This window comes from Bos mutus, chromosome 22, assembly GCF_027580195.1.
Source record: "Bos mutus isolate GX-2022 chromosome 22, NWIPB_WYAK_1.1, whole genome shotgun sequence".
Lineage (NCBI taxonomy): Eukaryota > Metazoa > Chordata > Mammalia > Artiodactyla > Bovidae > Bos > Bos mutus.
This window is the reverse complement of record NC_091638.1, coordinates 10,072,416-10,087,802: the sequence shown is the minus strand read 5'-3', so window position 1 is coordinate 10,087,802 and position 15,387 is coordinate 10,072,416. Positions and strand designations below refer to the sequence as shown.

The window sequence follows — 15,387 nt, the reverse complement described above, 5'->3', positions numbered from 1 at the left end:
GCACAATTTAGTGAGTCGTAAGGAGTGCTGTCACTGTTCTCTGGGTGCTGGGCCCCAGGAGTCACAGAAGGGCTCCATCAGCACACAGAATGCAGAAGCGTGCCGTGAGTGCAAGTGTAATCCATTGCGGAATTCTGCCCCCGTGTGTGTGTCCTACTGAGAAAAAACTCGTGCTGACTTCAACGGAAATCGCCATATGCTTTGATCCTCAGGCTATTTAGAGCTCTCCCTGGCTCGCACCTGATCTTCAATGATACGGGAAGATTAAGTACCAGGATCGGAAAAGATATGGGAGAGAACTGGTTGGAGCACACTCGAGTTCAGTAGACGTGGAAACACGTGCCCTCAGGTACCTGCTGCAAATTCTCTAAACATTTCTAAATTTCTTCCTCCTCTGAAGGTCTGTCTTGACAGAACGGATTATGGTTTCAGGTTTTTGTTTTGCCTGTTGTGTACAGTGAGTTCTTTGAGCTGCAGCAACAGTCACAAGAGGTGACCTTATTATAGCGCTAGAGCTTGCTCTTGCCCAGCAGGTCTAATTACTTACCAAAGGAATTGCTGGAACACGTTTTATTGTGTCAAAACGACTTATTATTCTTTTTTAAAATTATTATTAAATTTAAAATTGGAGTATAGTTGATTTACAGTGTTGTGTTAATTTCTAATGTACAGCAAAGTGATTCAATTATATATATACATTCTTTTAAAAAATATTCTTTTCCATTATGATTTATTGCAGGATACCAAATATAATTCCCTGTGCTGTATACAGCAGGAAGAGTTGTTTTCCATCCTAAATGTAATAGTTTGCATTTGCTAAGCCCAGCCTCCCTCTCCTACTCTCCTTTTGGCAACCACAAGTCAGTTCTCTATGTCTGTGGGTCTGTTTCTGTTTCATAGATAGGTTCATTTGTGTCCTATTTTAGATTCCACACGGAAGTGATAGCATTTGGTAGGTGTCTTTCCGACTTCACTTCCTTTAATAATCTCTAGTTGCATCCATGTTGCTGCAAATGGCATTATTCATTGTTTTTTTTAATGGCTGTGTAGTATTCCACTGTATATATGTACCTCATCTTGTTTATCCATTCATTTGCCAATGGACAGTTAGGTTGTTTCCATGTTTTGGCTATTGTGGATAGTGCTGCTTTGAGCATAGGGCTGCATGTACCTTTTTGAATTAGTTTTGTTTGGATATATGCCCAGGAGTGAAATTGCTGGATCATATGATAATTCTATTTGTATTCTTCTGAGGCTCCCTCACGCTGTTTTCCATGTTGGCTGTACCAACGTACATTCCCACCACCAGTGTAGGAGGGTTCCCTTTTCTTTGCATCCTCTCTAGCATTTGTTATTTGTACTTTTTAATGATGGCCAACCTGACTGATGTGAAGTGGTATCTCATTGTAGTTTTGATTTTGACTTGTCTAATAAGTAGTGATATTGAGCATCTTTTCATGTGCCTATAGGCTGCCTGCATTTATTGTTTGGCAAAAAGGCTATTTTGGTCTTCTGCCCATTTTTTGATTGAATTGTTTTCTGTTGATCATTGTTCTATACTAAAAGAGCTCACATGCATTAGAAGGTTCATATTTTGTTTCATGTCTTAAAAACTCACCTAAATGAAGAGAAAAGTCTATAACTTCCCGACATTGATAGCTTGGAATATTGTGCATGTAATTAGCTTTTTTAATGTACATTCCACCTTATCTTTTAAGTTTTATATTCAATTAAAAATTTAACTTACAAATTTTTTTTCAGGAGGGCATGATAAGCCTAAGTGTAATTAATCATTATTATTTTATATTTTTAATTTTATAAAACTTCAGTAATAGCTGTGCATTCCTTCATTATTAAAAATATGCCTTATTTTAAAAGCTAACATCATCAGTTAAACCAGCCCATTCCTCAAATATAATCACTGCCAAGGAAGAACTTGATATTGGGGTACCTATAACTATTCTGATTTCCATAGGACATTCACATCAAAGTTTTAAGATGATGTGTGAGAGAACCTGTCCTCGGTAAACAACACTGAAAAATGCTGGGTTAATTAAAGCGTGGGAGCTTACTTACCTTACTACACTACATATAAGGTATAATGGTGAGGATTTTTACCCACATAATGCCATTTAATACTTGCAGCAATTTTATTGGCACCACTATCATTTCCATTATATGGATGAGGAAACTGAGATTATAAATTTCCCCAAATCTACATAGTAGGTAGCAAAAACAGATCCTGAATCCAAATCCTGTGTTTTTGCACAGTACCAGATCTGCTTCCCATAGTATACAAAAATGATTTTGCTATATTCCAGAGACGGTAATTCAAGTACCCTTAAAAAAAATTAAGTACTCAAGATGAAGAGTCCAAAAGTGCGTTTTCTTTTTATGGATTCATACTGCTGTGATCTCTTGAAGAACAGAATTTGTATGACTTTCACTAACGATAGAGTCAGGTCATATCTTTAATCTTCAAAACAAATGTTTAAGCCAGAGAGTATTTTTGACATTGTAATTTATTATCTGTGTTTCAGATGGAAAAGGGATTTGAGTACTGTTGGAGATAATTTGATTTGTGCTTTGGATAGCAAATGCAGTATCAATCATTTCAACATTTTCCTATAGCTGTCTCCAAGATATTTGTTGTCAGGATGAAATGAATAAACAAAAGTGCAATTTGAATATAATAGTGCTTATATCATGGTGAAAGGTGAAAGACGTATGGTTTTACGTGGGAGAAAAAAAGATACAGGTTTACCTTTCCAGAGATCTGAGAGAAACCTGCTCTAAATGTTTGTAATTTCTATGACATTTCATTTGTGGGGGTGTATGTCCTTAATTGCAACCTGTTGGGAGTTTAGTATTGTATCATGGCAAATTTAAAAAAAAATGTCGTATTTCAGTGAAGGTTCATTTTAACTCCCATAAATAATTTGTGTCCAACATATGCCTGTAGCCTGCCAGGCTCCTCCATCCATGGAATTTTCCAGACAAGAATACTGGTGTGGTTTGCCAATTCCTTCTCTAGGGGATCTTCCCGACCTAGGGATCGAACCTGGTCTCCTGCACTGCAGGCAGACTCTTTGCCATCTGAGCCACCAGGGAAGCCCAACGTATGCACAGCTACAAAGAAAATGTCAGAGTTTAAGCCTTCAGACTCTTACTGAAAGGAATTTGTTCTGAAATCGGGAGAAATTACGATTGAATCTGTTTTATCGAAGACTAGTGTCTTGCCACAGTTCAGATTGTGGGAATGCTAAGGTTTTCCATGAATGTTCTCTTCTTGGAATCTAAATTTGAGGTTGGAATCCAATCAGAATTTATTTAAGGATGATCATAGAGCCAGAGGCAGTGAGGGGATAAAGGAAACAGCTTTGCACAGGTTGGAGCCAGGTTGACCTCGGTCATCCCTGCTCCAATGTTTCACCCCAGCTCAGTTTCTGTTTCTTCATCTGTCGAACGTAGGAATTGTGTTATCTGGATCTAATATGGTTATGTATCTGAGATGGACGGCACAGGGTTTGCTACAGAGTAAAAAATAAGTCTTGATGTCTCCTCCCAATTGCCTTGAACCCTTCACACTGTGGGATGGGTTTTGTGGGTGACATAGAGGAAAATGTCAGATAATGATTATTGAGTTGTCAGTTCTTCCAGAAGAAGGCTCAGCATTCTATTTAATCTTGATGAGTCTCAAGGCACAGAAAGACTTAATAGCCCTTAATCAGACTTAATTAGAGACTGGGTACCACTAGCAGGTTTCTAGATAGAGAAAAAGAAGAGCAAAAGGAAATAATGTGGTAAGGTGATTGTAAAGAGAAGTGATAACAAAATAAGAGCTAGGCGAGGAGAGGGGGATGCAGGAAGAAGGAAGGAATACAGCAAAAGAGGCAGAAGCAAAATAGCCAAGAAAAAGAGGCATCATCAAAAATGGGGTTGCAGCTCACTACTCATTTAAAATGGATAACCAGCAAGGATCTACTCTATAGCACAGGGAACTCTGCTCAAAGTTGTATGGCAACCTGGAGGGGAGGGGAGTTCCAGGGAGAATGGATGCACCTGTATGTATGGCTGAGTCCCTTTGCTGTCCACCTGAAACTGTCACAACATTGTTAATCAGCTGTTCTCCAATACAAAATAAAAAGTTTAATTAAAAAAAAAGAAGTGTTTGTGATTGTCAATAAACATGGCAGAATGCACACTAGAGGTCGCCTGTCCTGTGTCAGGCTTTAATATTTAATAGCTTTTGTTCTCAGAGAAGGCAATGGCAACTCACTTCAGCAAATCCCATGGACGGACGAGCCTGGTAGGCAGCAGTCCATGGGGTCGCTAGGAGTCAGACACGACTGAGCGACTTCACTTTCACTTTTCACTTTCATGCACTGGAGAAGGCAAGGGCAACCCACTCCAGTGTTCTTGCCTGGAGAATCCCAGGGACAGGGGAGCCTGGTGGACTGCCATCTCTGGGGTCTCACAGAGTCAGACACAACTAAAGCGAGTTAGCAGCAGCATCAGCTTTTGTTCTAGCTTTGCTTTTGGTAATGAATAGGCATCGACTATTATTAATTGGTGCTATTAATTAATGAACATTTTTAGCCAAAATTCAGAGAGGATTTTTTTTTTTTTTCTTGCCAGGTCCCCAGTACATTAACTGCTTTCATAATGCAGAGAGTCACAAGTTCAGAAATTCCTGAGGTGGAAATCATTCAGGAAATATTTTCAACAAGATGTGGTTTTTTTGTTGTTGTTTACTCAGGATAACACTAATAAACAGACCTTCTTCAGATTTTCTGGCCCTTTGTTGGTTAGGTCATAATCCTTGAAATTTATCACAAGTAGGAGTAAAACTTGAGACTGTCCACTAGGCGTGGAAGAGTAGACCCAAACGAGAAGGGTCCATTCATGTTCAGGCTCCATTAACATGACCTTCATGATCATCAAGGCATCAGTCTCTCTGTTTTTAAAAACAAAGAAAATCGACAGTGATGACATTTCCCCACCGCTACGCAGAATAGTTTTCTCTCATTTGGGGTACTGAAAGTAGACTTTCTCTATTCTTCATCAGAAATATTCCAAAGTAATAAACACAAGAAGATCTCATACTATTTTTCTAAATATAAAGCCTGAGAAATGTGTTCTTTTTCTTTCCTAAAAACCTATCCTGTATCTCCTGGGCATGGAACTCACTGAGTCATCGTGTTCCATGGTCTTCTAATGGCAGGATTAAAACATTACATGCTCACAGAGGAAAGAAGCAGCGAGGTAGCACATGTTGTTGATACATGTTAATAATAATATACACATTTTAATTTTCTTTAAGTTAAAAATGTAGGTAGCAAATGGTTGATAATAAATATAAGTAGCAGACCCTGAGGCAGACAGTCTGGATTCATACCCAGAGCTGCCATACATGTGCTGTGTGATGTTGGGCAACTCTCTTGACCTCCCTGTGCCTCATCTTTCCAGAGTTACCTAGAGTATAAGTTCACAAAAATCAAGGAATGATGTAAATATTTTGGTCTTCCCAGGTGGTGCTAGTGGTAAAGAACCCACCTACCAATGTAGGACAGAGACATGGGTTCCATCCCTGGGTTGGGAAGATCCCCTGGAGGAGGGCATGGCAACCAACTCCAGTATTCTTGCCTGGAGAATCCTTTGGATGGAGGAGCCTGGCAAGCTACAGTCCATGGTGTCGCTAAGAGTTGGACCTGACTGAAGTGACTTAGCACAGCAATTAAATATTTCACCAATGAGAGTTTGGGTATTTGTCTAAATAAGTAAATTTGGGTATCAAATAGATCAAGGGTTTAGATTCTATTAGATACAATTAAATAATTTTATTTTTAAATGTAAATATTTATGATATGCTAGAAATTACATATTTTACAACTATTTAGATTTATAATAAAAAGTTTTATATGTCACCTCTAAATATGTGAAGAGGTACATAGTTTTTCAATGTATTTTTAGGGGTAAAAGCATAAATTTTAAAAGATCATGGATGTAAATTTCTCACATCATAAAATGGTTATAAAATGAAAATTAGTTTTGGTGTATAGCTATGGTGATTATATGAAGTACAGTATCATATTACCTTTATTAACAATTAAGATAAAGATTCTTAGCATCTAGAAGCCAATTAAGATTTGATACAAAATTTTATGAAATCCCTAATAAACTAGTGGCTCTTTTCAGTCCACATACCTTTGAAGTAGTAATCAGCATCTGAAATGTAAAATTCAGAAGCATCTCAAAAAAGTTTGACAAAAAGTTGTATATTCAACAGATTTAAAGTAGCATTTTGGCATTATATTCCACTGCACACAGCAGAGCAATCAAATTATGCAGCATTTTTAAGATCCACATCAGTGATTTGGCACCATTTTCTTGTCAGTTTGATTCTCAAACTTTCATATTAATAACAGCCTAAAATTGATGAATCATGGATAATGGAATAATTGTCTTTTCACTGAAAAAAAAAAGAACAACACCTTTAACATTTTAAACACCAAGCTTTTAGGGGGAAATGTTAATGATTCAGTGTTTGTCATCACCTCTACCCAGAAAGAAATTTCTGTTTCTTCACACCTAAATCATGCACACATTCCAAGCAGGAAAAATGACAAAGAAGGTCACACAGAGGTGAAATTACAGTACCTTTCCAAGTCTGTCTCAAATGTAACAAAGATGGATTGCCTGGGCAAAGAAGAAAGAGGAAAATTTATTTTCAACTGTTAAGAATGGTTACATTGAGGGGGAAATAACCTAAAAGCATTCATTAGAGAAAAAGTTCACCTTTTCCTCCGTGTACTTCTGAATCTCTTGCAATAAGTTATTCATATATTGTGTGAATTAAATAATAAGAAAAAATATACCCTTACCTCAGAATGGGAGGGGGAACTTACTGTCCAGATGTCCTGTATGGTGATGTCACTTCCTTTCTTCTTTTGAATCAATGGCAATATTATTTAATTTACTGTGCTGTTCTGTAATTTTAAAAGATTTCACTTACCTTTTTTCAATATATTATCCATAATACTCTAATTGTTGTTGGTGTTTAGTCACTAAGTTTTGTCTGACTCTTTTGTGACCGTATGGACTGTAGCCCGCCAGACTCCTGTCCATGGGACTTCCCAGGCAGGAATACTGGAGTGAGCTGCCATTTCCTTAACCCATGTCTCCTGCATTGGCAGACTTCTTTACCACTGAGCTACCAGGGAAGCAATATAGGCAGGTGTTAATTTCCCTACTTAACATATGAGAAAACAGAGTATTAGGGAGGCAGATTGATTTTCCCATGGATATATAGCTAGAGGGCTTCCCTGGTGGCTCAGATGGTAAAGCGTCTGCAGTTTCGATCTCTGGGTCAGGAAGATCCCGTGGAGAAGGAAATGGCAACCCACTCCAATATTCTTGTCTGGAAAATCCCATGGTTGGAGGAGCCTGGTAGATTATAGACCATGGGGTTGCAAAGAGTCCGGGAGGACTAAGCGACTTTCACTTTCACTTTTTCATATAGGTAGTAGTTACAAACCTCATCTATCATTACCACATTCAGAACTTTTTTCTCTAACAGAATGGAATATCCATCTTCAAAATGGAAGGAAACCTAACTCGTAAAATAGAGAATGAAATGTGGGTTATCAGGGTCTGGGGTTTTGGGGAGATGTGGTTTAAGGGTACAGATTTATAACTAGTAGATAAATTGTGGAGATCTAGTGCACAGCATAATGATTAGAGTAAAAAATACTGTATTATGAACTTCAAAATTGCTAAGAGACTAGATCTTAATTAATGTGAAAGTTGCTCAGTCATGTCTGACTCTTTGCGACCCCATGGGCTATATATACAGTCCATGCACTTCTCCAGGCCAGAATACTGGAGTTGGTAGCCTTTCCCTTTTCCAGGGGATCTTCCCAACCCAGGGATCAAACCCAGGTCTCCCACATTGCAGGTGGATTCTTTACCAGCTGAGCCACAAGGGAAGCCCCCTTAATTGGGCTCACCATAAAAAAGAAATGAGAATTATGTGAAGTGATAGAGGTGTTATTTAATGTTAGGGTGGTAATCATATTGCAATATATAAATGTTCCAAACCAACATTTTATACACTTTAAACTTACATAATGTTATATGTCATCTATATCTCAGTAAAGACATTTTTTTAATGGAAAAAAAGGAAAAATAGAGCTATTGCTGAAGATTCCAGTTTCTCCTCTAAGATTTTTCAATCTAATTCTCAGTCTCTCATACTCTGGTTCAATATTCAAGTGTCAGTCACGTTAAGGCATCTGGATAAGAGTGAAAGGAAAGCGAGAGCTCATCTGTACTTAGATTTGAAGAACTAGAGAAATATTACAAGAATGACTTCAGCATTTGTTCAGTATTTCAGAAAGTACTTAGAGTGTTGCTGTGAAGTCAGTATGTTAAAACATGCAAAGTCTTTAGGAAATTAACTTGCCTGGTGTCGTATTTTGTTTCTGTTTTGTTTTTAGATAACAATATTCAGCAATACTGAGGATTTTGTTAAGGTCAGTGCCTTCAACTTTCCTGTCATTTTTAGTGACTTCACTACCTGAAATATCTGATACGTTATTCATAGCTGTAAGGAAACGGCCGTACCTTCTGGTTGGTATTTTAAAATAATGACAGATTCTAGAATGCTTGCTGTAACAGAGAATGTTGGCTGTGGCTAGGGCAGCAGTAATGCTGCCAGTTTCCAGCCCTTTTCTCAGTAACCGGGAAGCAAGCATGTCATTTTGTCAGGGAGACGTTTCTAACCACCAGTACAAGGGGCACTAAGAAAGCACAAGGGCGCCATTGGTTCAGCGGTGGGGTAATTGCCTTCACCGCAGTTTTTGTGCTCCCTCTTCCAGCACTCATTTTTGGATCTGGTCTTGTTAAGTCGCCTGATACAGCAATTTTTAAATCTGAAAGATGAATATGCCTGTCAGAGAATGTTGCTGTGGGAAAGTGATCAGAATTGGAAGATGGTTCTGAAAATTACATGACACCCATCTTGCGAATTACTGGCAATCGCCTGTAATTACAGTATGGAGATGGAGAGAAGCTCAACACCCCACCAGTGTGGCTTCTGTTCCAAGCGTAAGCAGAGTCCTATGCTCTCATGTGCTCTGTTATGGGACAAGAAAGTCAGAATAAAGAAGGTAGAGTGGGGATACTTTTCAGTACATTATTAATATAGTAAAGACATGATCATTATTCACAAATTTGAAAATGCTTGGATATTATTCTGTATATGCATGAACACTGATGCAAACATATTTGGAAAAAGTATCTTTAGTTACTACCCAAATAATAGAGAAGAGACACTAACTACATATATTGGTGACCATTTATTTCTGTCCTACTGTTAATCATAGGGGGCTCAATGTCATCAAGAAGTAAGGTTAGTTGAAACAGATATTTGACTTCTAGGGAGATTATAAGGAGAGAAAAGAATTATATAGGGAGAAAGAATATGCATTTTCAGATCATTTTAATAGTTTTGTAATATTCAGAAATATTTTCCAAAGACCCATTAATTCTAACACTTAACATTTCTTTTAGGGGACCCTGATTGAATCTTGACTTATTTGCCCAGATGTTTGTAACAAAAGGATCATTATGTTCTTTCATTCCGCGTCACCGTTTCTACATAATGGATGTTTTATTTTGAATGAATTGATGAGGCAGCTTTCACAGAAATATCACTAATATACTTAAAAGCACCTTTCACAGCCTCAGAACAATGCCTCCACTTCAGTTCCCAGTTGTCATCCCCACCCCTCTGCACCCCACCTGCTTCAACTTTCACTGTTACCATTCCTAATGGTAGTTTTCCTGAACATTGCCTGTGAACTTAAGTGAAGGAAAATTTATGCCAGGATGTTCCGCTGACATAATGTACGCCCAAGAGAGATGCAATCTACAAGGTAGAAAAAGGAGTGCAAGAAGTTAAGTGAGGAGCAGGGCTGCTGACATTCTAAGAGTTTCATAAGTCAAGATGCAACTTCTTGAACTCACCTTAATAAGTTTACATGTCAATCTTCTTCCTTCTAGATTTCATATCAGTTCAGCCAGCTTCCAACACAGACACTCAAAAAAGATTCCTGTGTACTCTAACCTACTCTGTGAACAGTCCATAATCCAGGTTGTCATCAATGTGTGTGAGTAAAATTGCAGAATTACAGGTGATGAAATGGTCATGATAATAGATTCTTTGTAGAAGCTTGAAAGTTAGGGAGGCTTCAGCAGTGAGGGAGCAGGAGAGAGAATTACCCTTACACACTAATTTAATGAGGCCAGAGTTATCTTTAATGTCTCCCAACCAAACTACTTCCCAGGTGGCTCAGTGATAAAGAACCTGCCTGCCAATGCAGGAGACATGGGTTTGATCCTTGGGTTGGGAAGGTCCCCTGGAGGAAGGCATGGCAACCCGCTCTAGTCTTCTTGCCTGGAGAATCCTATGGACAGATGAGCCTGGCAGGCTACAGTCCATAGGGTCGCAAAGAGTCAGACACAACTGGAGTGACTGAGCATACATGTACACAACCAAAATACAAAAACAAATGATCCTAGACATATACTTAAAATATCTAAAAGTTATATGAGAAAACCTTTAAAATAATTATTCATTGTAAAAATTGGACTTCAACAAATAGAAAAGTAATGTGTTCATAGTTAGAGAGTTCAAGGAATATTGGCAAGGTGTTCAGTTCAGTTGCTCAGTCGTGTCTGACTCTTTGCGACCCCATGAACTGCAGCACACCAGGCCTCCCTGTCCATCACCAACTCCCGGAGTTCACTCAGACTCGCATCCATCGAGTCAGTGATGCCATCCAGCCATCTCATCCTCTGTCGTCCCCTTCTCCTCCTGCCCCCAATCCCTCCCAGGATCAGAGTCTTCTCCAATGAGTCAACTCTTCGCATGAGGTGGCCAAAGTACTGGAGTTTCAGCTTTAGCATCATTCCTTCCAAAGAAATCCCAGGGCTGATCTCCTTCAGAATGGACTGGTTGGATCTCCTTGCAGTCCAAGGGACTCTCAAGAGTCTTCTCCAACACCACAGTTCAAAGGCATCAATTCTTTGGCACTCAGCCTTCTTCACAGTCCAGCTCTCACATCCATACATGACCACTGGAAAAATCATAGCCTTGACTAGACGGACCTTTCTTGGCAAAGGAATGTCTCTGCTTTTGAATATGCTATCTAAGTTGGTCATAACTTTCCTTCCAAGGAGTAAGCGTCTTTTAATTTCATGGCTGCAGTCACCATCTGCAGTGATTTTGGAGTCCAAAAAAATAAAGTCTGACACCATTTCCACTGTTTCCCCATCTATTTCCCATGAAGTGATGGGACCAGATGCCATGATCTTCGTTTTCTGAATGTTGAGCTTTAAGCCAACTTTTTCACTCTCCACTTTCACTTTCATCAAGAGGCTTTTGAGTTCCTCTTCACTTTCTGCCATAAGGGTGGTGTCATCTGCATATCTGAGGTTACTGATATTTCTCCCAGCAATCTTGATTCCAGCTTGTGCTTCTTCCAGTCCAGTGTTTCTCATGATGTACTCTGCATATAAGTTAAATAAGCAGGGTGACAATATACAGCCTTGACATACTCCTTTTCCTATTTGGAACCAGTCTGTTGTAGTTCTTCCTAAATAAATTTATAAAGTCATAAGATTCTAGTAAAATACGTACATTCTTTTTGTAACTTTGAAAACCACACTGTTGTTTAAGATGAATAGTTAGAAAAATCTTTAAAGAGAAGAGCGGTTTGGGGAACGTTACCAAGTTATAATCCTCTGTAATTAAAACAGGATAGTATGGGCTCAGGAATGGACCTACAGACTAATTGAAGAAAAAGTAAATCTCTGAAATATGTGCATGGACATGTGGAATCTTAACATGGACAAAGAAGTTATCTCAAATCAGCAAAGAATGGATGGGTTTTTTAAATAAGTGGTGCTGGAAAATTGGATTGCCATTTTAAAAAGGATAATATTTTTGTACAATGCACCATACACGAAACATACACCGAATATTTGCGAGATCTTAATGTTTTTTGTGTGCTGTGCTAAGTCGCTTCCGTCGTGTCCAACTCTGTGCGACCCTATGGACTGTAGCCCACCAGGCTGCTCTGTCCTTGGGATTCTCCAGGCTAGAATACTGGAGTGGACTGCCATTCCCTTATCCAAGGAATCTTCCTGACCCAGGGACTGAACCAGTGTCTCTTACGTCTAACCTGAATTGGCAGGCAGGTTCTTGACCTCTAGCGCTGACTAGAAAAGGAGTGGATGGATTTCATTCTAAAACGAAGAAGGGGAAAATTGCTCTATGATTCAAAATTCAAAAGTGATTAAAGAAAATATTGGTGATTTCATTTACATCACAAAACATTTATAACTAAAAGAGCATTGACAACCTTCACCCAAATCAAAATATTGGGGAAATCTATATGGCAATATATAACAGAAAATTTTTCACACATAAGAGAATGCCTAAAAATTAAGAAGAGGAAGACTAACAGAAAAATGGACAAAATATATGAATGAACAGTTAAAAAAATAATTTAAGATGGCCCTTAACTCTATGAAAAGATATTTGCTCTTGGTGATGAGAAAAGTACAAACTTTAATGCTCTTAATGTATTTTGGAGAACATGACTTTCAGTAAAAAAAAAAAAAAAAGAATTGTCAAATATTAAATCAGTTCAGTTCAGTTTAGTCACTCAGTCGTGTCTGACTCTTTGCAACCGCAGGAACCGTAGCACGCCAGGCCTCCCTGTCTATCACCAACTCCCAGATCCACCCAAACCCATGTCCATCAAGTCAGTGATGCCATCCAACCATCTCATCCTCTGTTATCCCCTTCTCCTCCTGCCCTCAATCTTTCCCAGCATCAGGATCTTTTCAAATGAGTCAGCTCTTCACATCAGGTGGCCAAAGTATTGGAGTTTCAGCTTCAACATCAGTCCTTCTAATGAACAACCAGGACTGATCTCCTTTAGGATGGACTGGTTGGATCTCCTTGCAGTCTGAGGGACTCTCAAGAGTCTTCTCCAACAACACAGTTCAAAAGCATCAATTCTTCTGTGCTCAGCTTTCTTTATAGTCCAACTCTCACATCCATACATGACCACTGGAAAAACCATAGCCTTGATGAGACGGACCTTTGTTGGCAATGTCTCTGTTTTTGAATAGGCTGTCTAGGTTGGTCATAACTTTCCTTTCAAGGAGTAAGCATCTTTTAATTTCATGGCTGCAGTCACCATCTGCAGTGATTTTGGAGCCCGGATAAATAAAGTCAACCACTGTTTCTCCATCTATTTGCCATGAAGTTATGTGACTGGATGCCATTATCTTAGTTTTCTGAATGTTGAGCTTTAAGCCAACTTTTTCACTAATTAGGTCAAAACTTGTTCATTTGAAATTTAAACTGAAAATATCATTACAAATTCTTGACTTTTTTCTTTTCAAAAACACATATTTCTTTGATACACTTATCAATATAACTTCAAAATACATGATGTGAAAGCAGATAGATATTAAAGGAGAATGCAAGAATCCACAGTTTTAGTTGGAGACCTCAATACTTAGGTTTTCTCATCAATACACAGGCACATACAGAATATTTAATGTGATAAGCTATTTTGTTTTTGTACCACACTTTGTTTTACTAACCCTCATTAGTGAATATTTTTGTGGTTTCCGCTAGGTGCTACAAGTGGTACTGCAATCGAAACCATTCTAGCTTTTCATATATATGTAGGTATGTATTAAATATTTTGCTCAACAAATACATTTTAGGTTCCTTGGTACTTTGAAAACCACTCAAAAACATAGAGAATCCAGGGTTGAAACTACTGCTAGAAATATTTTCTGAACAGTCCAAAATATTTTAACTAAATTATGTTTTCTTCGTTATTCCATTTCCTCGTATTTACTTAACCATTAAGTTCACTTCAGTAAGCGAATCACATGATGGGTCCCTCCATGTGCCAAGCATTGTACTAGTTGCTGTAAGCAACTAGAACACTGCTTAGAAAAAGATACAAACCCTGGAGTCAACCGTCCTGGAATCTTAAGAGTGAACAAATTAATGAATACAGTATGTCTGAAATCTCTCTGTAGAATTTGCAATTCCCTTAATGTCTTGAGAAGTCCCTTTGAAGGTGATAAAAGGGTATGCTAAATCTGAGTGATGGTGGGACATCCAAATGGTGATTCCTACATTCAGCTGATTAGAGAGAATGGCTAAAGGTCTGTGAATTGTCATTAAACCTCCCGTTTGAAGTATTGAGAGTATTTGCAGCCAGAGAGAGAGAAAGTATTAGAGAAAATCAGAAGATTGACGGAACCCAGAAAGGGAAAACTACCAGTGGTAAGAAGAGAATCAAGGGAATTCTTTTGGAAAGTCATGGAAAATAATGACTATTTATGTTACCTATGCCACCTATGCCAGGTAACTCCTCCAGTAGATTTTCAGGCCTGGTCCAGGCAGGTGTTGGGATTGTTGTTGGCTAGTTGTGTGCTCTCTGCTTCCATTAGTTAGAATATAGTGTCTGACGGAGAAGGCAGTGGCACCCCACTCCAGTCCTCTTGCCTGGAGAATCCCATGGACGGAGGAGCCTGGTGGGCTGCAGTCCATGGGATCGCTAGGAGTCGGACACGACTGAGCGACTTCCCTTTCACTTTTCACTTTCATGCATTGGAGAAGGAAATGGCAACCCACTCCAGTGTTCTTGCCTGGGGAATCCCATGGTCAGAGGAGCCTGGTGGGCTACAGTCCACAAGGTTGCAAAGAGTCAGACACAACTGAAGTGACTTTGCACAGCAGTGCAAATTGCCAGATACGACTTGTACGCTCGGATGAACTCTGTCCATCCATATCCATGATTTCAGTGTCCACCACAGTTCACCCGAGGCATTTCCTAGTTTAGGCTCTGCTTGAACAATCCTATCTCTGCCACAGCACCTAATGCAATTGTGACCACAGATTGAGAAAACAGATGTTGGACTTGAAAAAATAGAGCAGGAAATATATCTTCAGTTAACTTTCTCGACCTCCCTGTCGTTTTTAATATCTTGACTTTTATGAGGTGATTTTTACTTCCAACTTAATTCAATCATTGAATCATAGAGAAGATCACTTATCATTCGTACATCAATTTCATATAGTTTACACCCAATGTTAAATTTAGACATTGACCTTAAGTAAGGGCAATATTTAAAGAAAAACTTTACTCTGAAATGTCCTTTATTTCCTCCCTTTCCATCCGTGAGCACATAAGAGGTGGCCCATTCTGTGGATTTGCAAACCAATGATGAGGTTTTAAAAATGTTTGTAATGGCTTGCTAGTAATGTCAAGTACAGTTTCCAAC

General features: G+C 38.7%; 1 long non-coding RNA gene across 1 annotated transcript in view; it reads left to right on the top strand.

Annotated features, from left to right (window-relative positions):
- The first annotated feature begins 258 nt into the window (after positions 1–258).
- LOC138984719 (uncharacterized) overlaps positions 259–15,387 on the top strand; it is a 120,996-nt gene continuing 105,867 nt past the window's right edge. The window contains exon 1 of the long non-coding RNA XR_011462001.1: positions 259–349. This is a non-coding gene — a long non-coding RNA (uncharacterized lncRNA). The remainder of the gene's footprint in view (positions 350–15,387) is intronic.